Source organism: Hippoglossus hippoglossus, chromosome 1, assembly GCF_009819705.1.
Source record: "Hippoglossus hippoglossus isolate fHipHip1 chromosome 1, fHipHip1.pri, whole genome shotgun sequence".
Classification (NCBI taxonomy): domain Eukaryota; kingdom Metazoa; phylum Chordata; class Actinopteri; order Pleuronectiformes; family Pleuronectidae; genus Hippoglossus; species Hippoglossus hippoglossus.
Window position 1 is genome coordinate 9,966,102 of NC_047151.1, and position 26,930 is coordinate 9,993,031.

General features: G+C 40.9%; 1 pseudogene; it reads left to right on the top strand.

Moving 5' to 3' along the window:
* Positions 1-1,075: 1,075 nt before the first annotated feature.
* Positions 1,076-23,576, top strand: LOC117769363 (annotated as a pseudogene).
* Positions 23,577-26,930: the final 3,354 nt, after the last annotated feature.

The window sequence follows — 26,930 nt, forward strand, 5'->3', positions numbered from 1 at the left end:
GTTGTGAGATGTGGTCAATAGATGGCAGTATTTCTTCAGTGATCTGTTGTCGCCCAACCCTATTCTGAGTCGAGTTCGGCAACTCTTAGAGGAAATATTTGTTTGTTTTATCAAAAACTGTTAAAATAATGTTAATGGTATGTAGATGTATGTGTACGGCTTTCTTTACTTCATGGAGCCTTGTGGCACTGTGAGTTAGACAGGAGCTGTTTTTAGACAGGAAGTCTGGTAAATTAGGTACAGACATTTTCAGGAGTTTGCCACACATAAAGAACGCAGCAGGAGATATGGGTCAGACAGGTAATCTTTTAATGTATTTAACCAGATGACGAACATTTACCAAGTCCTCTGAGTGCCTGAACATAACCATTCAAAAGATAATAATTCAGTTTCGACGTAATTGGAACCTGATTGTTTAATTTTAAAACAATGGGATATAGCTTTTAGTGAATCCATTCATCAAAATACATTTTCAAGGCCTAATTGAATTCATTGAGCCATGGAATTATGTGAAATCCGTTTTTTTTAAAGAAGAATTATATAAGCCAATAAAAACTATTAAAATCACGGACTATAATCCTTTAAAACTGAGTGCAATAGGAAAAATTCCCATTCCGACAATCCAAAAAAGCCTTTAACTTTAACCAGCAATTACACAACACTGTGTTCCCTCCACTGGAGGTCTGTGAGTGTGTGTTTGCTTGTGTGTGATTTGTGATTGTGTGTGTGTTCTGAATCAGCAATCTCAGAAGAACTATAAGTGACTTGAAGTTTCAAATCAAAACAAAAAAAGCATTTTTTTAATGTCTCATTTAAAAAACTGTCCATGGCTAAAGCAGAATAACTTCTGCAATAAAGTGTTTATTTGTGAGTATGTTTTGCAATCAGTCGGATCTGTTGACCAGTATTGATTCTCTTATGTTTATCTTTCTCTTCACAAATGTGATAACCCTTATCTGAACTGAACAATTTCTCAACTGCTGCTGGGAAATTGTGTAATTGTGTTTGTGTTGACATGTGTTCAGAGAGCTCCGGGAAGGGGCAGGGGAGTCGGTCTGGAGGTGAACTAAGTAGAGGAGGGAGGTGAGAATATAAAAAGGAGGGAGCAGCAGTGCAACAGTCTACATTGTCAGCAGAACAGAATCAGGCAGGAGGATGAGTAGGACTCCACTGTGGCTGCTGGCCTCGCTGGCCTTTGCCTCTGTCACCTCACTGGTTGATGGATCTCCACTGTGAGTAGAACTGTCTTTGTTACCTCTGCCAGGGAGTTTATGTTTTAATCCCCGTCCATTTGTTTTTCATAACGCAAATACATACTGAGTGAATTTCCACAAAACTTTGTGGAACAATTGTACATGGGCAACGAAAGAACCCATTCACTTTTAGAGGGGATCCATGCAGACACAGGGGCAAATCCAGAACCCCCCCCCCCCCCCTATTTTTTTTTACATTAAGAAATATGACATTTTTAACTAAAAGTAATAATAATAATAAATCTTATTTGTATAGCGCTTTTGAAGGAACTTGGATAAAAACGTAACATCATTACACATTGAAGACAGTTCTGAAGAGGTGAGTTTTGAATAGCGGTTTGAAAGTGGACAGGTCGGTGCAGCCTGATAAATTGGGGGAGTTCCACAGGGAGGGAGCAGCTATTTAGGAGGTTCTGTCACCCCAAGTCTAATGCTTGGTCCTCTGTGGTATGGAGAGGGTTTCAGAAGTGAACGAAATTAAGTTCTTACACTTACATAATGAAGGATGTTGTCCAGTTTAGAGTTTCACTAGTCAAGGTAATGTTGTCTTTTAAATCATGTCAGTAAGGCTGGATTTTGTCCTGAGTTCGCAAAGTGATGTGTTAGAACAGACAAAGCAAACAAAGTCCAGAGACATGATGAAATGTTTAACTTGTAATTTAGATCAATAAAAGCATTAGCACAGACTCTGAGACATTAGTTTGGTGCCTGAAAAGCAAACAACAAAACTAGAACAGCACTCAGTAGCGCGCACACTGCTGCCAAGGTCCAAAAGTTCATGAACAACATTACATTACATTTCATCACATATCATTTAGCTGACGCTTTTATCCAAAGCAATTTACAATAAGTGCATTCAACCATGAGGAACAAACCCAGAACAGCAAGAACCACGTAAGTACAATTAGCTTCCAAAAAAGCCAAACTACAAAGTGCTACATCTAAGTGCCATATAAGTGCAACTAAACTTACTTTTTTTATTATATATATATATGTAAACACCAGAGTTGACGATTATTATTAGATGTTATCTTCTTAACCAAGGTGTAGTCGGAAGAGATGTGTCTTTAGCCTGCCTTTGTCCTGATGTCATTGGGGAGCTCGTTCCACCATTTAGGAGCCAGGACAGCAAACAGTCATGATTTTGTTGAGTGTCTAGCTCGCAGTGCGGGAGCAGCAAGCCGATTGGCAGATGCAGAGTGGAGTGGACGGGCTGGGGTGTAAGGTTTAACCATGTCCAGGATGTAGACTGGGCCCGATCCGTTCGCAGCATGGTACGCAAGTACTAGTGTCTTGAAACGGATACGGGCAGTCAGCACATACATAGACATCAGCAGGGTGTGAGTTATCAAAGAAATCAGAGCGGAGAGTGTTTTAAAACATTTGTATTCACTTAGCTGAATCATTAACCTCATTGGACCTATAGTCTATGAAGCAGCTATTATAATATTTATATAATCATTATGAATTATAATATAACTAATTCAAAACTTGGGCATATCAAGGCATTTTCAAAAGTTGCCCAAATATACCAAAACAAATGGGTTCCTTTTTTGGAAACATGCCGTGCTCCAGGTAAAATGTAATCTGGATGTGGACCTATAGTGGCCCATATGGTAAATGGTGACTATGGCCCCAACACCACAATACAAGTTCAGGTCACCTTTGGTTGACTTGCAGTATTGCTACGGCTTAATTGTGGCCCAGATCTAGCAAACAGGAGCAGATCGCTCAATTGGCATTATTCCATCCGTAGGTGGGCTAGATTACACTGTGGCAGTGTTTCATACAAATATGGGCCGAAAATTTGTTTGCCCTGTATGAGCACATGCTGCAAAGAGATGACAGTATGTTTTTTTATCTTTGTCTTTTCCTCCTGCTCTGTAGGAAGGTGATGTCTGCCCCCAACTTGCTGCGAGTAGGAACGGCAGAAAATGTCTTTGTGGAGTGTCAAGACTGCGAAGGAGTAGACATCAAGGTCGAAATCAACGTGATGAACCATCCAACCAAGAACAAAAGGCTGGCAACCACATCTGTGACGCTTACCAGCGCAGAACACTTCCAGGCACTGGGACAAATAAGGGTATGTGAAACACTGTTGCTGTGACTTGGCGTCATTTTCTAACATGAACTCCGAGAGAAATGCTCCTCGCACATGTTCGTCCTGCTCCTCAGTCACACACTCATTCCTCTACATGCTGCCATCAGATCCCTGCTGGAGACTTTAGCAAGGACGCCAACCTGAAGCAGTACGTCTACCTACAAGCTCAGTTCCCCGACCGCCTGCTGGAGAAAGTCGTCTTGGTGTCCTTCCAGTCTGGCTACATCTTCATCCAGACTGACAAGACCCTCTACACCCCAAACAGTAAAGGTCAGTTCAATACGACTTCAGCACTGAGGAACTCACCCATATCTCTGCAAGTAGGCCATCATTTGTTCTTTTTTATGAATGAATGCACTGTAAAATAAACCTCTATCTCTCTTCCTGTCAGTTCATTTCAGAATGTTTGCAGTGACGCCCCGCATGGAGCCGGTGGAGAGGGACGAGGAAATTCAAAGCGAAGCTTCCATTGCCATTGAGTTTGTGGTATTGCATTTTAACTTAGCATTTTACAAAAAAAAAAAGTTATAATTAGAATCAGCTCAATGGCACATCATTTCCTAGCTTTCACCATCATCTCCAACGAATTCTTAGATTAAACATTTTTTTTAAATACCTTCAGTGGACCTTGTTCCTCATAGTAAAAAGTTCACGTTTCAAGGGATCTGTTGTTACAGCCGTCCCATCACTCATTGTACAAGTAAAGAAACATTGTTGAAATAGTGTTAGACTTCACTATAAGTGGCAGGGTTCAGTGTTAATGGTTGTCCAATGACTTTTATTTTTAGACTCCTGAAGGCATCGTTTTACCTCTGGATCCAGTCTCTCTGAAATCAGGGATCCACTCTGGAGATTTCCAACTCGCTGAAATTGTCAGGTTAGTATTTAATTAAAACAAATTAAATTAAACTATTTTAGGCAGCCGTCAGCTTGTTAATCTTTATTAACAACCTGACGGCTTTAGTCTATTGGACTGACAGAAATAACAGAACAGTGACAGACTTCAGGATTTATTCGAGAGTCAACCTGGGTACTTTAAATGCATCTTCAGACATTTTAATTCAAATTTTTGCATGTGTGCGTGTGTGTGTGTGTGTGTGTGTGTGTGTGTGTGTGTGTGTGTGTGTGTGTGTGTGTGTGTGTGTGTGTGTGTGTGTGTGTGCATGCATGCAGCCCTGGACTTTGGAAAGTTGTGGCTAAGTTCCACAGCAACCCACAGGAGAGCTTTTCTGCAGAGTTCGAGGTCAAAGAATATGGTGAGTCCCTTTTACCTCAAGCGTTATTTACTGTAAAACCTAAAAAGCATTCATTAATTTTAACTTCCACAATAAACTTACTTGATATCATGCATTTTTCATTTTTTAGTGCTGCCCAGTTTTGAGGTGAAACTGACGCCTTTGAGCTCCTTCTTCTATGTGGACAGTCCGGATCTCACCATCAACATCAAAGCTACGTATGTGAAGGTTCTTGTTTTGTGGCTCTACAGAAAAGAGTTGTCATTAGTGGATTGATTGAATTAGAGGATGTGTTGGAGCTTTTGCTGATTTAGTCTGTTGTCATTGTTCAGTGGTGGATCTAGGATTTTTCTAAATCAGGGGCCATAAAGGGCCCACAATTTACATGAGGGACCAATTAAATATCCAACATCAATGCATAACTCTTGATCCAGTAAGGTGCACATTTTAGCGTTCCTTGTTTACTGTTGGCTCGATAGCTTTAAGCAAAGCCACTTATGATTGAATATATTTTGAAAAGTGTTTCTTGTTCAACCACATTGTGTTCTTCAAAAAAGCTTAGAAAATGTCTTAACAATTTTTTATTTTTGTAAGTATTGTGAGTAACTGACCTTTTTTTCATTATTATTATAATTTTTTTTTATTTCTTAAAAAAAAGACCACTTACAGGACATGGTCACTTCAGGGCCCAATCAGATTTCAACTGGGGCCAGTGGTGCCCGCTGGTCCTACCCCTGGATCCGCCCCAGTCATTGTTTTATTTCGTTTTTTATTTTCTTAGTATAATTCATTATTATCATTTTCTTTTTATTTGTATTAAAGAGTTTATTGATTGTTTCCTTATTTTTGTGAAGCGTCTTTGAGAGCATTGAAAAGCGCTATATAAATCTGATGTATCATTATTATTATTATTATTAATGTCACATTTTGATGATCCCAATTTTAACAGTCCAGTTTTTCTTCTTTGTGGGTTTAAACCTTTGCTTCTGGCTTTTAGGTATCTGTTTGGTGAAGAGGTGAGTGGCACAGCATACGTGGTATTTGGGGTTCAGCAGGATGATCAGAAGAAAAGCTTCCCCAGCTCTCTTCAGAGAATATTGGTGAGCACATACTATAATTCTGTCTGTCAATTTGCCAGTTGCATTGCATTGCATTGCATTGTCACATTTCTATCTGCAGATATTAAATATTCATGATGTTCAGAATGAAGCCAGACTGAACAGTACCTCCAACTGTTTGCTTACTGTTCTACTGTGCTACTATACTGTGTTTAATTGTTTTTTTTGTGTGTTATGTCACATTAGATCGAGAATGGTAATGGGGTGGTCCAACTGAAGAGACAGCACATCACACAGACCTTCCAGGATATCAATAAACTGGTGGGGAGTTCGATATTTGTATCCGTCAGTGTGCTGACAGAGAGCGGTAAGAAAGACAAACTGTGAGTTTGTGCCATTTCAGCATGTCTGATCATGTGTGATTCAGCAGCTCCAAGGACTTATTCAATGTCATTGACAAATATGACCATTTTCATATATCAGTTTAGAATGTGAACAAATGTAATGGGCCTGTGGGTGGGTGTGCGTTTGTGTTTCTGCACAGGTGGTGAGATGGTGGAGGCAGAGTTGAGAGGTATCCAGATTGTCACATCACCCTACACCATCCACTTCAAGAGAACGCCCAAATTTTTCAAACCGGGAATGACCTTCGATGTTGCGGTAAAGCCCTGACGCATTTTTACACTTATATAAAATGACAGTGACGTTCTATATTTCTATGATGCAACATGAACAAATTATATTCCAGAGGGCAAGCAGTAATTCATACATTTCATATCATGTGTTTATTTATTTGCTGGAGACAGTGCTCATTAATCCACAGACAAAATAGCATTAATCCACAGCCAGATCTGAGTGGCCCTAATTAGTTTTGTGCTATTTGTGCAATATTCACCATTGCTCTGTTCTGTCTATTGTTGCACAGTACATACACTGCATACAACATGATGTAATAGAGTTTGTTTGCCCTTAATAAGATGTGATTAACTGTATGCTTTGATAATACAGGTGAATATTTCTCATTGTTTGGCTGTTTGTTTCCTTGATGGCAGATTGAAGTCACAAATCCAGATGAAACTCCGGCACAAGGTGTTGCAGTGGTGGTGAATCCAGGTGAGGTGCAGGGCTTAACCGCAGCCAATGGCTATGCAAAGCTTACAGTCAACACAGTGGCCGGAGTTCCAAGACTGATGATCAATGTAAGTGTCTGAAGTTTCTTGATTTTCATTTTTGCTCTTTATACGACACAGTTCGTTTGCAAACAGAAGCTGAAACCTGCATCAGAGCACATTTTTGATTTTCTTTTGCAATTGATTACAATTTGATTACTATCACCCAACTCTGCAGCTCTGTGCAGGTTTCAGATATATTTAGTTTGTTGATTTGGTTCTGTTACTGCTGTCGAGATTTCTTGTAATAATCAAATAATGCAGCTTTAAGTAAGCAAGAACGGATCTTAAAGTCCCCCTCTGGTGAAAATCAAGTTAAAAAAAATGTTAACGCGTCCCCTTTTTGCCTTTTATATACCATTACCTTTTATCTCGGTGCACATGACAGATAAGAACCCTTGACTCCCATTTGATACAAGAACATTTTTGAGTAAAGTAAGCAGTCAGCTGCATGGCGGAGTATTTCCACCTTTACACTGCAGTTAAGAAATGCCAGTGTAAGAAAAGAACAGATTTAGTGTTTTGTGAAGTCTCTACCTTTAGCCTCAGTGTACCCTCAAGTTCGGCCTGTATCATTGATTACAAAGCCAAAACACTTGATGACGCCAAGGTGCACAACTGAAGTTAAGTCCCTACCACTAACACCTGCTAACTTCTACTGGTAGTTGGAAACCTAAATTGTGCAGAAGATCTTCAAACGTACAAGGGTTATTCAAAACCATGTCCTATATTCTTAAAAACAACAACTATGCTGTGGTTACGCCTGGTGTTCCCACCATTTCAGAATTTTAGAGCCTCTAAAACTGAGAAGTTTGGAAACACTGCTGACCCCATTTTAACTCCAAAGCAGTGTTTTAGTCCTAAACGAGCAGAAACAGAGATGTTTGGAAACAGGCGCCTATCACATGACCCTATTCCAGAAGAAAAAACAGACGGCATTAGCCTTGACCTCCAGTGTAGAACGCATCATGTATAATCAATTACAAGTGTTGTTAAATTCTGCATTGTACAATGATACAACCGGTAACATGTGAAGGAAACAATCGATTCCTAGAGCAAGTCCTGTGTACACCGGCATGTGCATGCCAAGTGTACGTGGTCATGTAATTTTCCTTTTTTACATGTGTTATTATAGATGGGAATTAAACCTGAAACGAGCCAAAGCACTCACGTTGATAGAGATCATGTTAGTAAAACATAGTAGTATGGATAAAGCCTCAGTAGCTGGAAAAGGCTCCTCCGCCGCAGAGGTCATATTAGCATATTCACCGATCCCAGTCACGGACGTAGGAAGGAAGGTGAAGTGTTACATTTAAGCCATTTTAAGGTGATGAGAGGATTTTTTTTATTACAAACTTTTGAATAATAATAATAAGATATAATTGATTTTGAGGAACAAAGAGTTTTAAGGATATAATAAACTGCTGGAGTAGGACTTCGATGTCAGTCAACAATAGGATGAGATCGGACGGGACGGTGCAGAGCTGAGATCTTTTATATGTATTTCTTTATAACCATGTGTGTCTCTAATTGAAGGCCAAGACCAACGATCCTCGTATTTCACCTGAGAGACAAGCAGAAGCCAACATGGTCGCTGTCCCATACAACACTAAAAGCCAAAACTACATCCACATAGGTAAGTCTAAATACCTTCAGATGATAGGACAAGGCTTTGATGATAAAGTACTGTATGTGCCATGAACTATTCAGTGTCTCGCACTCATTGCAAAATATCATTTTTGTAGGTGTGGATACAGCAGAGCTGGAATTAGGAAACAATCTGAAAGTCAACCTCAATCTAAAAAAGGCATCAAATCAAGACAGTGACATCACATACCTGGTGAGAGATGTTTTTCTCTGCCTCATGCCTCGACCTATGTAAAGTATAAACTCCGGTTTAAAGTACTTATGTGTGAATCTGTGCCCCTAGATCCTGAGCAGGGGTCAGTTGATCAAATATGGCCGTTACAGGACAAGAGGCCAAGTGTTGATTTCCCTGATAGTTCCCATCACCAAAGACATGCTGCCATCATTCCGCATCATAGCCTATTATCATCTAACTGACAATGAGGTGGTGTCAGACTCCGTGTGGGTGGATGTCAAGGACTCCTGCATGGGTTCGGTAAGACTCACGTCACTGATTTACAGAGTTAAACTAATTATGAGAAGAAACAAGACAAGCAGAAAGTGAAAAAGTTGGTTCTGTACTTTTGGGATATATTTCTATGTGTTTTTCATGAAGCACAAAACTGCTCGTCTCCTTTATTCATCGCCCTTCCCTTCATGTTTAGCTGAAGCTGGAATCTTCGAGACCTGCTGCGTCCTACGAGCCTCGCAAGATGTTTATTCTGAAGGTCACCGGAGATCCAGAGGCCACGGTGGGACTGGTAGCAGTGGACAAAGGCGTCTACGTTCTCAATAACAAGCACCGCCTCACCCAGAAAAAGGCAATTTCTTTATTCTATCGTTATCAGTGGAAATATTTCAAAAGGTGGTTAATTTGAACAATGATGTAAAAAAAAAGTGCCCTTTTTAAGTTTTCAGTATAGGTTGTTTCAGACATGAACTCCGAAGTTTGCCTTTCATACTGATTGAATGATGCAGGACGAGATTCTCCGCTTAGACGTGTTCACAACAGCACAGAAATCTCTGTAGCGTTCATGTGAGGGGTGGCGCAGCAGGCAGGATGTAACGTATTCATCCGGCTGCAGAGATCTCGTGTTTTTGTTTTCAGCACATCGACAGTGGCATCGGCCCTTATCACCAAAAGCTCTCTTGAGATCTTCATCTGTGTCTTTTTCATCTTGAGATATTTGTTTTTTTCCCTTTTGCATCTGTCACGTGTTAGAAGGGTAATCAAAACGCCCATTCGTTTGCCGGTGAACCTTCAGAGGATCTCTAGCTCCGAGTCTCTTACTTACACATTTGCGTTCTCACATACAGCCGCGCTGGAGAAGGTCAGAATATCTCGTGGTCAGTCCATGTGTGAAAGCATCTTATTTTGGAGGGTCACAATTGCTCCGCCAAGGCCCAATATATGATAGTCTAGTAATTATAGTACAAATACAAATGAAAAAAGAAAGTGTTTTTTTTATTTGTCATTAAAAGAAAAGTAAAAAAATTACCAGATGGGCCTTAATCCATATTTGGACCAAAGATTAACGATTTCTGCTCAGGACCGTTCCTCCAACAAGTTTGGTGGAAATTAGTTCAGTGGTTTTGCGTGATGTTGCTGACAAAAATATCCACCAACAAACAAACCAATAGACACAGGTGAAAACATAACCTCCTTGGTGGAGTTAATAATGTACATGTATAGTGATGAATATCCAGTATACTGTAGTTATCTGTCATGCTGCTGATGCACTTTATAAATATGTCTTTCTTCTGGTGATTCAGAACTTGATTTATTTCCTTAATTCCACAACTTTGTATCCCTGTGTGTAAATGACCTCCACTGTTCAGGTGTGGGACATTGTAGAGAAATACGACACAGGCTGCACACCCGGCGGAGGGAAGGACAGTATGAGTGTGTTCTATGATGCCGGCCTGTTGTTCGAGTCCAGCACTGCCTCTGGGACTCCCTACAGACAAGGTGACACCGATTTTCTCTCATTTGTTTTCCCTTCTCACATTAGACTGATTTCATCCAACCGTCAAGATCAAAGTCAAACTATATCCTCTGTCAGTGGCTCTGTTTAACATTTAGTCTGTGTTGCATTTCCAGAGAGGAAATGTCCGGTCCTCACCAGGAGGAAACGATCTCCCACTATAATGCACGTCACGACCAGCTTAGGTAAGAACCACAACTTTAAACTATCTAGTCCACACATGACTATTTGAATTTTGAATAAAAGTGAACGGCCGTAATGTGGATAAGACTGACTTGACTAGTTTATGTATCTCTGTTTCTAATTTGCCTTAATTTAAAATGCTTTATTCCAAACAGCTCCCCTTTCATTTTGTACTTCATCCCTTCTCACCTCTGTCTCTCCTCAACCCTCTTTCCAGTGAGTCATTATGACAATGAACTGCAGCGTGAGTGCTGTTTGGATGGCATGAGGGAGACCACCCTGTCATACACTTGTCAGACGCGCAGTGAGTACATCTCGGACGGTGCATCCTGTGCTGAGGCTTTCCTGCACTGCTGCACAGAGGTGGAGAACCTGCGAGACGAGATGAAGCAGGATCAGCTCAACTTGGCCCGCAGTAAGAGATGGGTGATGAGGGAAGGGGGGAAGAGGGCTGGGTGGGTCATCCACGGCCAGACAATAGATTGTACATAAAGATGGACGACACGTCTTCCGCTTTCTCCCACTATTTAGAAATTCAAATCCAAAATGTCCAGAATACAAATGCTGCCATCTTGTGCATTTGGAATCAGAGTCTGAGCAGTAGCGATCAGGGGTAGGAGCCACGGCGCTCAACCAATCACGAATCAGTCATAAAAGAAGTAATGTATTATTTTTAATCAGAAAAATTACAACTTGAGCAAACATCAGTGTGATAAGAACTACCTAAAATGAGAAACACAATATATTTGACTTGTAGTTAGTTTGATCCATGTTATTGCCAAAAACTCTTTTGACATCTTCGTCGGTGTCTTCTACGCTTGTGACACAGATTTTTCATCCAGAGATGTTTGTATTCTTTTAGTTTTCTTAATTTTTGCATCTGTCGCTTTTCAGAAATGTCATCAACACAAAAAGCAGCTCTAGAGGAGACCAGATTTATCCCGTATACTGCAGCCAGCCACCAGGTGGCGGCCGAGACAGGCTTCACTTTTGTGTCCATCTTTATTTAAGATCTATGGGTCAGACTGGTGGTTGTGAGACAATCAAAGTGGTAACCTTCCTTGTTAATGACTCTCCAGGTGAGGAGAACGACAACAGTTACATGGACAGCAATGAAATTGTTTCTCGCACCAAGTTCCCTGAGAGTTGGCTGTGGTCAGACATCAAACTGCCTGCTTGCCCGCCGACAAACACCGGAACTGGTGAGGGCAACTAAAACATACATTAAAAAATACTATACTTCGTTCATGACACCACCAACGTTGAAAACCTCTCTGAGTCCTTGCACTTTTTTTTTTGATCCAGTGACTCCACATCCTTTATGAAGAGGCGTTCCTTTGCAAGACTCAATCACAACCTGGCAGTTCACTGGCATCAGTCTGTCAGGAACCCACGGTGAGGACTCGATGAAGTTTAGTCGTACCACGATCATCTTAAATCTCTCTCATCCCCCTATTTCTTTCTTCTCTGTTTCACCACTTCTTATCCTTCTCATCGTTAAGGAATCTGCATTGGCGAACCATTGGAAGTGATTGTCCGGAAGGACTTCTTCATCGATCTCAGACTGCCCTACTCTGCTGTCCGTGGAGAGCAGCTGGAAGTTAAGGCGATCCTCCACAACTACAGCCCTGATGTTATCATGGGAAGTCTGAGCGCGATGCTTTGTTGTTTCAGGATGGAGTCAATGAGACGATGATCATTTTTCTCACTGATGTCAAAGAAAGCAAAAGTAGATATTTAAGTGATTGTTTCTCCTGGCTTTCATAGGGTTTTTGTGGGATCTTAAAAAGTCTAAGAAAGTCTAAAATTGGTTGAATTTTAGGCTGTAAAGGGTTTTAAATGTGGTAAAATGCAACATTCTAAGTCTTCAATATGTTTAGGTAGGTCATTTAATTCTAAATCAGTTGCACTTTAAGATTACCATTATTCATTTCTGAGAGAAATGTTTTGGCTTCATGCATAGTTTCTAATATCTCTATCTGTGTAGTTCTTTCTCTGTGATGTAGATATTAGCACGCTCTAATAAAACTACAAACAAGACCAACATGGGACTGATAGCTGAGTCTACGAACACCTTGGTCAGAGTTTGTCACAGTACACTGATACTGCCTGTAGTTTGTGAGATAGTTTGGTGTTTCCAGGGTTGTTATCTACTCTGCTACTTCACTTTATCTTCAATTATGGGGAAGTATAAATAATTCTGTGACTCCAATATTCCTTTGTATCTGTCATAATTGACATAAGTCTTAAATTTCATTCCTTATGGTCTTAAAAAGTCTTAAATCTTACTTGTAAAACCCTGAAGAAACCCTGGATAAGTGCAGTAGTGGCTGACATGGCTCCTTCTCATTCTCAAGGTCAAAATGTTCTTTTGGAAAACAATTTCAACAATTAAATTGTTGTTAATTTCTTTTATTTACATCAAAGTGTACCTGAAATTGTCAAATATGAGAGGAATCATCGAAGAAGAATCCCCATCTTCTTGAGGCAGATCTTTGACCGACTGCACATATACCTCACTCATTGATGTATCTTTGTGTCTTTCCCAAGGTGCGTGTGGATCTGATTGAGGCGGAGCATGTGTGCAGCGCGGCTTCTAAACACGCAAGGTATCGTCAAGAGGTCAGAGTCGGGCGACAAACCACACGATCTGTCCCCTTCGTCATCATTCCCATGAAGGAAGGACAATTCAGCATTGAGGTCAAAGCAGCTGTTAAAGACTCATCGCTCAGTGATGGAGTCATGAAGATGCTGCGGGTGGTGGTAAGAGAAACACACTCTGTAAAATACCTCTTTTACACCATATTTAGCAGGTGTAAGCAGGTATTTAAAGGCAGGTTAACCTGCTACAAAGGTGAATGACACCTTTCCCATTGCCAGAAGAGGAGTTTGCCTTTTTTCCCCCCTGGTGCATCATGTTCTACGTCACAAACTCCTGCTGTCTTGCGAAATTGGCACGTTCAACCGGGTGTCACCTGTCCATCACTGCCAGTCGGATCAAACCCATGTCTGCTGCAGAGCCATTTGACTCGGGAGTGAATAACGGTTGTATCCATTCCCATTGCAGGCAAAAGCCAGATGTTAGTTGGAGTTTGGGGTTTTGTTAGATGTGTACGCAAGATGCAATAACCGCATAATAAGTCGGGGGCAGTAGTGAGACCTTAATGGGGTCAGTGGGCACGTCATCAGGGCCACGTCATCAGTGACAGAAGTGGCGAGGAGTACTGTAGACAAGCTGTGTGTGTGTCGTTGGTTTTTCTGTCTTGATCTTACCATTTGCTAAATGTTGATCTCCTTGAGGGTCTCCATCTTTGTTTATGTTTACCGGAAGTGGCAGAACCTTAGCAAGTATAACGCTCACCATGCAGCCGGTTGCCTACACGTACTCGACCTGAGGCCTGTTACTATGTGATGTGGATGTATGTGTGGCTGTTTTCAGCCCGTTGCAACCAGTGTAACCTGAGTTTTTGTATGTAGCCATTTTCATTTTTAACATATCCTGCTCTCATTAGGTGTGTCGATATCATTCCCAATAACTCCATCGGGCTCTATAAAGGCATTCCCCCCCTGCCATCAAATCTGAAGGTTCTGAGGCACGAAGTTTGCAAAGGCCCAGCCAAAATCAGATGGTCTGATCTGTGAAGGATTTCCTTTTTGTGTCACCAGCGTGTCCCGTTTTACCATCTCATCGTTAGCTACTATGGCTGCGCTTACTGCAGCCCAGCCACTCGTATACCTAGCTCGTTGGCTTTGCCTCTGGCACGCAATGAATCCTGGGATAGGTCTGGCCAGAGAGGGATTCACCCATTGGATCCCAAATGCAGCCCCTTAATTGGGACACAGCTTTTGTGTCATTAGAAACTACAATTCTACAATGCAGTCCTCATTTCATATTTCATCAAATGCAAAAGTTATTGCTGTTCACATATATAGCTGTCAGTGGCAAAATACTGATGATGACTAGTGATTTCATGAATGGGGAACAAACAGCGATCTTCTGTGCTACAGTAAGTTTGGCGAAGCAGAAATCTTTTAGGGCTTTACTTTGACTTCAAATGCAAACTGTATCAGCCCTTTCAAAATGCAACATCAACTGAGAAAAAGAACCAGACCAATAAGGATTGAATATTTTAACAGACAAACCGCTCTGTATTTTATTGTAAACCAGCATAATATATTACTTAAAAAGTAGTTGTGATTTGTAATGTTTGTTTCTGCTGTTTTTTTTTACAGCCAGAAGGTGTTCTGGTTAAACAACCACAGATTATAACACTAGACCCCCCTAACAAAGGTGTCGGTGAGTTTACCACATAAACAGTTGCATTTGACAGTAATGTAGTAATATTGTGTTTTTATTATTACTTGAATTCATCATGTTTCTCTCTTCAGGAGGTACACAAGTGGAAATTATCAACAGTGGAATCCCAAAGAAAGATTTGGTTCCAAACACACCTACTAGCACACAGATTTCTGTGACAGGTGGGATGATGGTACATTTGGACATGTCGTGTATCGCATGCCCGTAAAATGAATTCATGTTTATTTGCTTGTTTCTTCCTTGATTTAAAGTGCTTTGGTTTTTCTGTTGGTGTGTGTGTCTGCAGGGAGGGAAAACATTGCTCCAATGGTAGAGAACGCAATTAGTGGGCAGTCGATGGGCAGCCTTATCTACCAGCCGTCAGGCTGCGGAGAGCAGAACATGATCCACATGACCCTACCCGTCATTGCAGCCACTTATTTGGACAAAACCAACCAGTGGGAGGCTGTGGGCTTTCAGAAAACGAAACGAAGCCCTCCAGCATATCAAGACCGTAAGATCACTCAGATGTATTTACTCGCACTTACCTAATTTTACTGTGGCTGAAGTGGTATCAAACAAACAAGACACAACATGCTACCCCTGCTCCACATATCCGAGGCCACAACACTCAAGCTGTTTTCAGACATGAAACTCAAGAGAATATCACACATTGGGTCGGTACTTTCTCCCAAGTTTTTCTTCCACATATGACAACACAGCAGGAGATTCTCCGCTTGGACTCATTCACAACAACACAGACATTTCCAGAGGGTTCGGGGGGGGGGGGGGGGGCTGGTTCAGCAGACAGAAACGTTATCCAGAGCTTTTACTCAGAGGCTGGCAGGAGAAACTCTGGAGCCTCTCACTCTGACATTTGCGTTCTCACATACAGCCCCCTCCCCTGGAGAACGTCAAGGGATTATCTGGAGTTAGGTTCATGGCTGAAAGCAGCTTAACACATAGACACATACACAACTAAGGTTTTCACCCGGTTTTTACAAACAAAACTGCCATCAGTTCTATTCAGTAAAAGCATTGTGTGTTTTGTTTGTGTCCAGTTTACCAGAACGAGCTTGCTTTCCGTAAAACTGATGGCTCTTTTGCTGTGTATGCCAATCGCAAAAGTAGCTCCTGGTGAGGCATCATAACATCTATGAAGTCATACTTAAACATCCTCTAATATGTAATGTAATGTCTCCTAACGTATATTCTACTATACTATGAGAGGAAGGGTGTATTTCATTAGCAAATTTATAGAACTGAACAATTACCCCCCCTCTCCTCTTCCTAAGGCTGACAGCGTACGTTACCAAGGTGTTCGCCATGGCCACAGTCTGGTGGGCAGTAGCAGAGCAACGTGATCTGTGACGCTGTGAAGTTCCTGATTCTCAACGCGCAGCAACCCGACGGCGTGTTCAAAGAAGTCGGAAAGGTGTACCACGGAGAAATGATGGTGCGTACACTAATTTTATCAAGATCAGTCTTCAACTTAAGGGAGATGAAGAACAACATTCCAAATGTTATAACCATATACAAATAGAATTAAATTTGTGCATATGCGTTTGTGTAGGGTGATGTGCGTGGCTCCGATTCAGAAGCCTCCATGACGGCCTTCATCCTCATCGCCATGCAGGAGTCACGGACTCTATGTGCTGCCACTGTTAGTGTGAGTACCTGCTATCTTGTATTTCTTCATTTACTTACTTCTCATTATGAAACCTTTGGCTGAGCCCTGCCCCCCTTATTTACTACTGCCACTGCTGTCAACCTTCCTGTTCTTGCACGGCACATACAGTTACAATAATACTTGTGGCAGATTTACTGCTCAAAAAGTACATTTACTTTGATACTGTACTTAAGTTTATTATTAAGTAGATTCATTTTCAGGTACTTTTCACTTTTAGGGTCAGGGTTACCACACACTACACGTATCAGCAAATAACTGTACTTTCTACTCCTTGCAATGCATTGTGTAACATGTTGTATTATAGTGATTCCCCTCATCCTCTTTTTTTCTCTCCTGATGCCCAGAGTCTTCCAGGCAGTGTAGACAAAGCGGTGCAGTACCTGGAGAGGCGTTTGGACAGCCTCACCAACCCATATGCTGTTGCCATTACATCGTACGCCTTGGCCAACGAAGGCAAACTGAACCAAGAAGTCCTCTTCAAGTTCGCTTCTCCAGGTGCTGCCACACAACAATATTATATGGATGTGTAGTAACAAATATAAAACACATCCACAATTAATTAGAGCCCGAACAACATTGATATAATGGGAAGATTTAAAGGGGACATAGCATGCAAATTCCACTTTGTTAGTGCTTCTACAGGTTAATGTGGGTATCTGGCATGTCCACCAACCCAAAAACTCTGGGAAAAAAACACTCGCGTTTTGTTATAGTTCCTCTAAGTCAGAAACGTCATGCTTGAGCGACTCGATTGAGCTTCCTGGGTTTTGTGTCGTAACAAGGTACTGGAAGTCTCCCTACATGGTCTTGGCCCACCCCCCACCTCAACCCCCCCCCGTCCCCCCACACTCGTTACGCCGGGTTTACACCGGAGGCAGCGAGCGCGCAGCCGCCTGGCTGTTCACACGGGACGTGCATTTCTCCTTGCTGGTCAGCCCCATAGACTGTATATATAAGGTCAGCCCGCGATTCTTCGAAAATTAAAACTCCAGGACAACAGAAGAGGAATACAAAGTATGGGATGCATATTTGATAATTTATATCATATAAAATATGTAATTTATATTGTTTAAAATCATGGGGGGAGAGGAGGGAGGGGGGAGCTGGCTCACTAGCATTTAAAGGAACAGGCACTCAAAACAGGTCACTCTGTGGAGGGCTGTTTTATACAGGGTAAAAAGGGTGCTGTTTTAAATGATCCTTGTGGTATTTTGACCAAAGTATGTTACAGACATTTCATTAAGACCCCAAGGAACCATATCAACTTGTGGTAAAATGGGCATGCTATGTCCCCTTTAAGCCAAAAATATAACACATACCTCTGCCAAAGCTCAACAGTCCCATTGTGAAACTGCATTAAAGTTCACTAGATCCAGATTTTTATTTGCATCTTCACCAAATTACAAAGACTCATGACTATTAGTCCCCTAAAAAGTCTGATTGGTTTCATCCAGATCCATGGATTATTCTCTGAGATATCAACAAAAATGTCCAAGAAAAAAAAAGCCCCAAATCACGTTAAAGTAAAGTAAAAAAAAAAACTGTATCAGTCCCCGATCCAACTCTGAACCAAAATACATAATTTTAATAGTTTCTTTCTTTTGTCATGCCCCACCTCTCCACACAATTTCCTGAAAATCAGTTGAGTGGTTTTTGTATAATCCTGCTAACAATTAAACAAACAAAAAATATTGTTGTCTGTAAAGTATATATATTTTATAGTTGAATATCAAGTCTTATTTCAGAAATATTTAACATAAATGTACATATTAAAAACTAAATGTCAAATATCTGTATTTGCCTTAAAAATCCATTATAAATTGGATTTTCATGTAAATAAGCTTGTATTTGCTCACATTTTCCAATTCCTCCTGTTTTTATTTAATCTTTTAAGCAAAATTAGATATTGTAAGTCACTGAAGTTTGTCACAAGTTCTTCTTTGTATTAAAAAGTTGCTTTGTCTGTTTTTTCCCCTCAGAGCTGTCCCACTGGCCTTCACCTAAGGGACGTATTTACACACTGGAGGCCACAGCTTACGCTCTTCTGGCTCTGGTCAAGGTCGGGGTAAGCATGTCCCACTTACAGTATGTGTGTTTGACCAGCATGTCGAGCTACACACAATAACAGTCACAAGCCATGCCTCCTCATTGAAAGGCTGGAGGGAGTATTAGGCTAGTGCAGTGCCTGTTCTAAAATAACAATTTGGAAAGGGCTGATCAGAAGTTACAGGGAACTTCTCTGAGGACTAACCCTAACCCTGTTCTTGTACAGTAAAAAACATTGCTAACCATTGATAATCGATTACTTGTATCAGGCGAGCGCCAAGTCTCTGCAAGGAAGAATTGCCATGATAGAAAAAACAAATTTATATGGTGGGCTTCTGAAAACCCAACCAAAACCGATGCTCAATCACAGAGACTTCAACCCTTTTCTCCCCCTCTGTTTATAAAGGCCTTCGAAGAAGCCCGACCTATTGTGAGGTGGTTCAACCAACAGCAGAAGGTGGGCGGAGGATTTGGATCAACTCAGGTAACAAAGCATTCTCTCCATATGCACCTCGAGCTAGTTATCATGCATTTGAATTGTCATTCATTCATTCAACCTTTACTTTAACCCGGGATTACATTTAGGTTGATACCTCATTTACAAAATAGCTGAGTACAGAAAATTAACAAAATTACAGTTCATGAAATGTTATTCAAAGCAAATTAATCAATTAAAACCAATGAATCAACTAAAACAAGAAAAGCTGGAGGTAAAATAAGCTGAGATTGACAACTTAAATTGCCCCAAGGATTAAATTGAGTTGAACTTTAGATCTTACTTTATGTTGTGTAAATGAATCTGGACCTATGAACAATATCTTTGGTTTTTAAAAGTGTTATTTTCTCCCCCTCGCTCTTTCTCTATCTCCAGGCTACCATCATAGTGTACCAGGCTGTAGCAGAGTACTGGGCCAGTGCTAAAGAACCAGAGTACGATCTGAATGTGGATATCTTGTTGCCGGGCAGGTCAAAGCCTGAAAAGTTTATCTTCAACCAGGAAAACAGCTATACCACAAGAACATCTAAAGTGAGTACACACTCTCACACACAAACTTGCATGTTGCTTTTCTTTTTGTTTCCTCTGCTGATCCAGTGTGTGTGTGTGTGTATTTTATATCCTCAGATCAATGATATAAACCAGGATGTGAAAGTGACTGCCACAGGATCAGGAGAAGCAACAGTGACAGTAAGTTAAATGTTTTTTTGTTCTACGCTCTATCATCTGGTGTGTATCTGTTCTTTATTGATCCCAGATCCGACCAGATACATTTTTAACCTAGTGTCAACAAAGCTTGTTCGACAAAAGCCCATTTATGTGATATTTTCTGTGTGACAGATGGTGTCGCTGTATTATGCTCTACCTAAAGAGAAGGAGAGCGACTGTCAGAAGTTCAACATGTCAGTGCAGCTCATCCCAGGTAATTTGCCGGTCTCTTCATTTTTATTTGTTGTGATCATTTGTCATTTTCTCTGTTTGTCTCCTTGTATGCGTCTATTTTGTTTGTGTAACTGCAAACTGTGTTTTTCCTGCTGCGTCGCCATCATTCTGCCAAGTTTTCTTTCTTTATGAGAGAGGATTTAATGCTTGTGTGTTATGTTGCTTTTCCAGACAAAATGGATGAAGATGAGAAAATATACAAGCTGAAAATAGAGGTTTTGTAAGTACAATAGAGAAACAATACTGACTGAAGTGTTTTTCATATTGTTTTAACTGTCTCGTTTAATTGAACATTGTACATTTCCTACACAGATATAAGGACAGGGAGCAAGATGCAAGCATGTCAATCTTGGATATCGGTTTGCTGACTGGCTTTACCGTCAACACTAATGACTTGGAGTTAGTAAGAGCTTTTACAGATACACACATACCCACATGGAGCCAATGTGAGAAAGGAGATGTTTAATGGTTTTGAAAGGTGTCTGACACGGTTTGTTTGTGTGTGTGTGTGTGTAGTTGTCTAAAGGACATGCCCGCACTATTTCAAAATATGAGATGAACACTGCCCTGTCAGAAAGAGGCTCACTGATCATCTACCTGGACAAGGTAAGACGTAAGCCTTTCTTCCCCCTTTCCCCTTTTTCTCTAGACCTTGTTCTGTCTCTACATCACATTTTGCTTTAAATTTCTCCTGCAGGTTTCTCACACACGAACCAGAGGAGATCACATTTAGGATTCACCAGACGATGAAAGTGGGCGTCTTACAGCCAGCCACTGTTTCTGTCTATGAATATTATGACCGTAAGCCTCAAACACACTTAGAATGACACTCAGTAGAGCACTTACCTTCCCCAGGGCCTAACAGTCGCCATCATTCAATCAAGCTGCACCAAATTGCACACACTCAAAAAAATGTCCTATCAAGTATTTAATGTTGATTTTCACTGATGTAAGCCACTGTATATTTCTTTTCCGTTGCAGAGAGACATTGTGTGAAATTCTATCATCCAGAGAGGAAAGCTGGACAGCTACTGAGGCTCTGCAGAAATGATGAGTGCACATGTGCTGAAGGTAAACAGGGTGGTGTCTCTTTGAAGACAAAAGCCATCCATACATCCATCCACTATCTATACCCCTTATCCTTTGAGGGTCACGGGGGGATGCTGGAGCCAATCCCTGCTGACGTTGGGCAGGGTACACCTTGGATAAATCAGGGGCCAACATACAGAGACAACAACGTTCACACTCACATTCACACCTACTATCTCCTGCTTAACTTTCGACTGTTGGAGGAAGCCACAGTAACCGAAGAAATCTCACGCAAACACGGGGAGAACATGCAAAGACACGCTCAACACATGACACTAATGTAGTGCTTCATCATCCTCCATTGTCTGTTACTGCAGCCTTTTAGTATCTCACCTCATTCAATTTGGGTGAAGATTAAATGATTTAGAAGGAGGTGGTCGTGGAAAGTGGCTCACAGTAAATCTCCAGAAGCTGATGTCTCCGATCGATGCATCCATACACCAACACATGTTCTCAATTAATCAAGTCATCACTTGTGTATTTACTTTGTGCCTATTGTTTATTTCCAGAGAACTGCAGTATGCAGAAGAAGGGCAAGATCAGCAATGATCTGCGCACAGAAAAATCTTGTGAGACTACTCCTACCAGCAAAATTGATTTTGGTAAGATGCACTAAAAATGGTCTGCACTTGAGTTGAGATTTGTTTAAACCTGAACATATTGTTGTGTTTGTGTAAGTGAGTGATTGTTAAATAATCAAATAAGTGAGGTAACAATCTGCATCTTGTCTGTCCTCAGTGTACAAAGTGAGACTGGAGAATTTCACAGATGGTTTGTCTACTGACATTTACACAATGAGGATATTGGAAGTGATCAAAGAAGGTGGGTATTTATCTCCTCTGTGAACCATCGGGAATTTAAATCACCTTGTGTTTTTATTGAATATATTTCTACGGCCGTTTTCACAGAAAGTTTGCACCAAGGTCCAAAACCAGGATCATGTCTTTTCTACACTGTTTGCATTTGATCTGTGTTTTGGTTTCTGATTTTTTTGTAATGTCCTGTCGCCATCACCTATGTGGGCTGTCTGCCTATACTTCATTTTGATTAGTTTGTAGACAGACCTGCTGTCAGTTCGGCAGGTGGAGAAAATGAATGAAACAGTTGATTTCATTCATTTCGTTGCCACAGTAATATCATTAACATATTACTAGCAGCATTAAAAACTTCAGGCACGATATTATTGGTACTAGAGACTGCAAGCATTCCTGCAAGCAGCTTGCACTTCTTTGTCTGTCCTCCTATTCTTTAATGCCATCTCAACTTTGCCAAAAATTTGGTCCATTGGTTCAGACCCTGGTCCGATGCCTGCTATTTTGTTTTCTGGACTAACTGAAAAGTCAGATGTGTCCGGACGAAAAAGGGTAGGTGTGAAGAGGTGTAGGTGGCATAGCTACACCTGAACTGAGTGAACTTGCAAAACATGTGCCATCAGAGAAGTTTGCCTTTGTGTTTTTTCCGTGGTGCGTCATGTCTGATGTCACAACCAACACATGAGGTGCTCTCTCATCTTGCTGTCCTTACCAAATTAGCGCGTTCACCCGGCAACAGACAGTTGAAAAGGGGCTCTTTTTTTTTCTGTATTGTTGTTTCTGTAGGCACACAGAGCAATAATTGCCCATTTAAAGAAAGCATATTTATTTAGATTTGTGCAGAGGGGCAGATGAAAAGATTGATTTCTGTTTGCAAAGTAGGAAAACTACCCCTAGCAGCAGGCTAACCTAGCTTGCATCGCCAGACAAAAAAACAGTGGGGGTACAGCCCAGCACCTGCATGTAAAACCCCCGTTAGACCCCCAAAATGTCTCACTATTCATTTATGTTACACATCTCCTTTAGCTCTCCATTCAATCCTCAAGCATCTTGTCTCATTTATTTCAATCGCAGGAAGTTTCGATGTGGGTCCTCAGGGGAAAGAGCGCACATTCCTGAGTTATCACCCTGCAGGAAGTCTTTAGATCTGGCGAAGACAGAACGTACCTCATCATGGGCACGTCAAAAGATATTCACAGAGACGAAACAACATCAATTGTAAGTTTCTTTGTGTTTAAACAATTGCAGCTCCCATGTTATCTACTGTTTCTGCACTTTTTCGAATCATGTTCCATGATATTTTCACATGTGATATTTCACTCTGCTCTCCACAGGTACCAGTACGTGCTCGGGGAAAGAACCTGGATCGAGTACTGGCCCAAGGAAGCCGAGTGTCAAGTCGAGGAGCACAGACCAACCGTGTTTGGGCTTGGAGGAGATGGTCCAGCAGTACGAGCTCTTTGGATGTCAGCAGTAGCGTAACACGAGAGAAAACGCTTTCCTTTTTTAAATCATTTTTATTTTTTTCTATAAAGATGTGAAGGATTTAAACCTTATTACGTGCACTGTGTTGATTAAAATGTAATGGTCTTAATCTCATTGTCAGTGTCTTTTTTCAATCAATCTCTGTAATCTGCTGTGATGTGGAATTTAAGACAACTCACACACTATGGATCAATTAATATTTGCAGCAGTAATAACAGACAGTTTTACTGTAACGAAATGCTGTGCTTCTACTGGCTAAATTGGTTAACAAGAAAATCTGGTCAAACAAATACTGTGAATAAAAATGCAATGGGAATGTGATGCAGCAGCCTCTCATAAAATTCAAATGAACATTAAATTAGTTGATTCAATTGTTGGACAAGTATTAAGGTGACGTGTTGAAGGTGAGTCTGTTGATGGCATCCTAAGCATATGTGGTTCCTCTAATCAAAACGTTTTTGTGTCCTTACTAACTTACACCATTTAAGGCAAGGGTCACCAACTGGCGGACTCCGGTCCAAATCCGGACCGCGACTCTCCATTAAAAATATATATATAAATACTTCGGCGGCCTTGTTTGACTTTTAAGAGACTTTTAATCAGGCATAACGACGCCAGCCCAGTGGAGCCGCTTGGGTCCTATGGGTTGCTAGGTAGAGAGAAGCACGCAGACGGAGATGAAGGCGAAATATGGTGTTATCAAAAGTTAGGGAAAGTTGACGTTGAAAACTGAGTCTTCCGAGCAGAGTGGACAGACAAGTGAGTAAATGAGCTCAAAGCCCAGTGTGAGCGGTCTACGCGGGTCCTCTCTCGTCCCCTCTCCACACAACAGCGGACATACGAGTGTTCGCTGAGAATACAGTGGATTTTGTGACATTAAAAGCCCTTTACAGATGGGAGCATCGTTAAAGAGTGTTGTGCTGTGTCCGAAACACTTCTGGATGGAAAAATTCAACAAATCCCCCTCTCAGCCACAAGACGCACAGAAATATTAGGAGCGGATGTTCAGTCACAGCTCACTGCTGCTGTTAAGAGTGCACCGTGCATCGCTTTAGCAGTTGATGAATCAACTGATATTGGTGACAATGCTCAGCTTTTGGTATATGTCAGATTTTACCACGCAGAGAGGAACGATTTCTGTGAGGACATTTTAGGCATCACAGCAGTAACAACACACACCAGAGGGGAAGACATATACTTACTTATAAAAGAAATGTTAAACACAGAGAGGTAACAGTATGAAGATGTTGTGTCCATCACCACCGATGGAGCTCCCTCCATGATGGGTAAAGAAAAAGGAGCAGTAACTCGAGTGAGAGAGGACAACCCAGACCTCTCCTCAAATCACTGCATTATCCCACCAGTCTGTTCTGCTCTTTCAGAAGAGTATGCAGAGGTTATGAATAGTGTGATGAAACTTATCAACTTTCTCAGGGCATCGTCATCACATAAACATCGCTTCCTTCGAAAATTCCTGACGGAAGTTGATGCAAATTCAAATGACCTACTGCTGCACTGCAATGTGAGATGGTTGAGCAAAGGCAGAGTTCTAGCACACGTTTGGACCATTAGAAATGAAATAAAAATGTTCCTGGAACAACAGAAGAATCATAAGGCCAGACAGTTTGCTAATTTTTTGGAAGATGAGAGAAAAAAATATTTTATGGCCTTCTTAGTTGACATAACCTCACACCTAAATGACCTCAACTTAAAACTGCAGGGCAAGAACAACTCTGTGTGTGATTTGGTAGCAGCTGTCCAGTCTTTCCAGCGGAAGTTGGAGATTTTCAAAGTGGATCTCCAAGAGAACTTTACACATTTTCCAGCAATGAAGCAAATTCAGGGTGAGAGATATTTCTTCTCATGTTGAGTTCATACAAACACTGATTGGAAACTTCAGTGATCGTTTTGATGACTTCAGCCTGGAAGAACAGGTCCTCCTTTTCATTCAGAATCCTTTTCTGGTCAAAAATGTGACCACGTTTTCACAGGAGGCTAAAATTACCTTCAAGTGGGTAGATATGGCATCTCTACAGATGGAACTTGTTGATCTGCAAGCAAATGTAGTACTGAAAGAGCAGTGTGGAGTTATTGATGCTGCCAGCTTCTGGCTACAGACTACCTGAGAAAGTTTTCCCTGGTCCCACTAAAGTGGCAGTACACACCTTGACAATGTTTGGCTCCACATACAGTTGTGAATCAGCATTCTCAACACTTAACATTATTAAGACCAAATACCGTTCAAGAATTACTAATGAACATTTACACGCCTGTTTTGAGAATGGCACTGACCCCATTCCTCCCAAGGTTCAAAATACCTAGCAGAGAAAGCTAAAGCCAATTTCTCCCACTGAATTAGGGAAGGAGGCCGACAGACAATAGGCTACATGTGAATGAAACTAGGAAAATTATTTCTTGTTACTTTTCTAAGAATTTTTGCTTCAATCTTTAAGTAGTTGCTAAGCTCAGTTCAACCTAAAGCACTTATATGTGTGTCTTTGAGGAAGTTACATCTTTATGGTTAAAAGGAATGGAGGCCTATATGCAAATTCCAAGACAAAATGTTTATTGCACTTTGTTTCATGGTTTGTCCAGCATAGGCATTATATTTTTGGCCAGTTTGTGTTTGATTTTGTGTTGTTACAAAAGCAACCTTGTGCAAAAAAATGCTAATTAAACAGTCAGAGCCCATATTTGTACGTCTCTAATTATCCGGATTCCCAGAAGGGGAGGAGGGTTGATGTCGGGACCTCTTGCAATTTTAGTTGAAGACCCCTGATTTAAGGCAACTAGATGTCACAAGTGACAGCGTGAGATCGGCTTGATTTCTGGACACAGAGAACTTACAAAATAGACTCCACAGTTTGTGGAGAAATGTACTTGGCACAGGAGGATTACACAACGATGTTAACTCTATTTGTCTATTAGTTTATGGAGATATTAATACAAATGTGCATATATATGAATATATAGCCTAATATATATATATAGCAGTACATTATATATAGTATAACTATACATTACACACACACTACAAACTTGCATGGTGAATTTTCACAATAAGACGCATACATGTGGCAATAATAAAAGCAAGATATATGAAGGACATGTGTCATATTATTCCACACAAGCTATCATTACTATAAGCTATCATTTACTATTAGTTATTTTTCTTATATTATTAATTTAATAGTTATTAGTCTAACTGCCTCATGTCTAGCAGGCTGATTTTGGGTGCTGGACGGATCACAGTGCAGCTAGGGTCAAGGCATGTGGTGCTACATATTGGTTAGTTTCCAAGTTCCTCTCTTGATGTGATGCCATATGCCACAGGAAACAAAGTCCAGAGCAATGATGAAATGCTGCATTGATCGTGTGTTGGGATCTTCATCAAGATAATCAATAGGTTACTCATTGCATTTAAAGTCCATGCGGAAGCAGAGGATCCTCATCTAAGAAAATG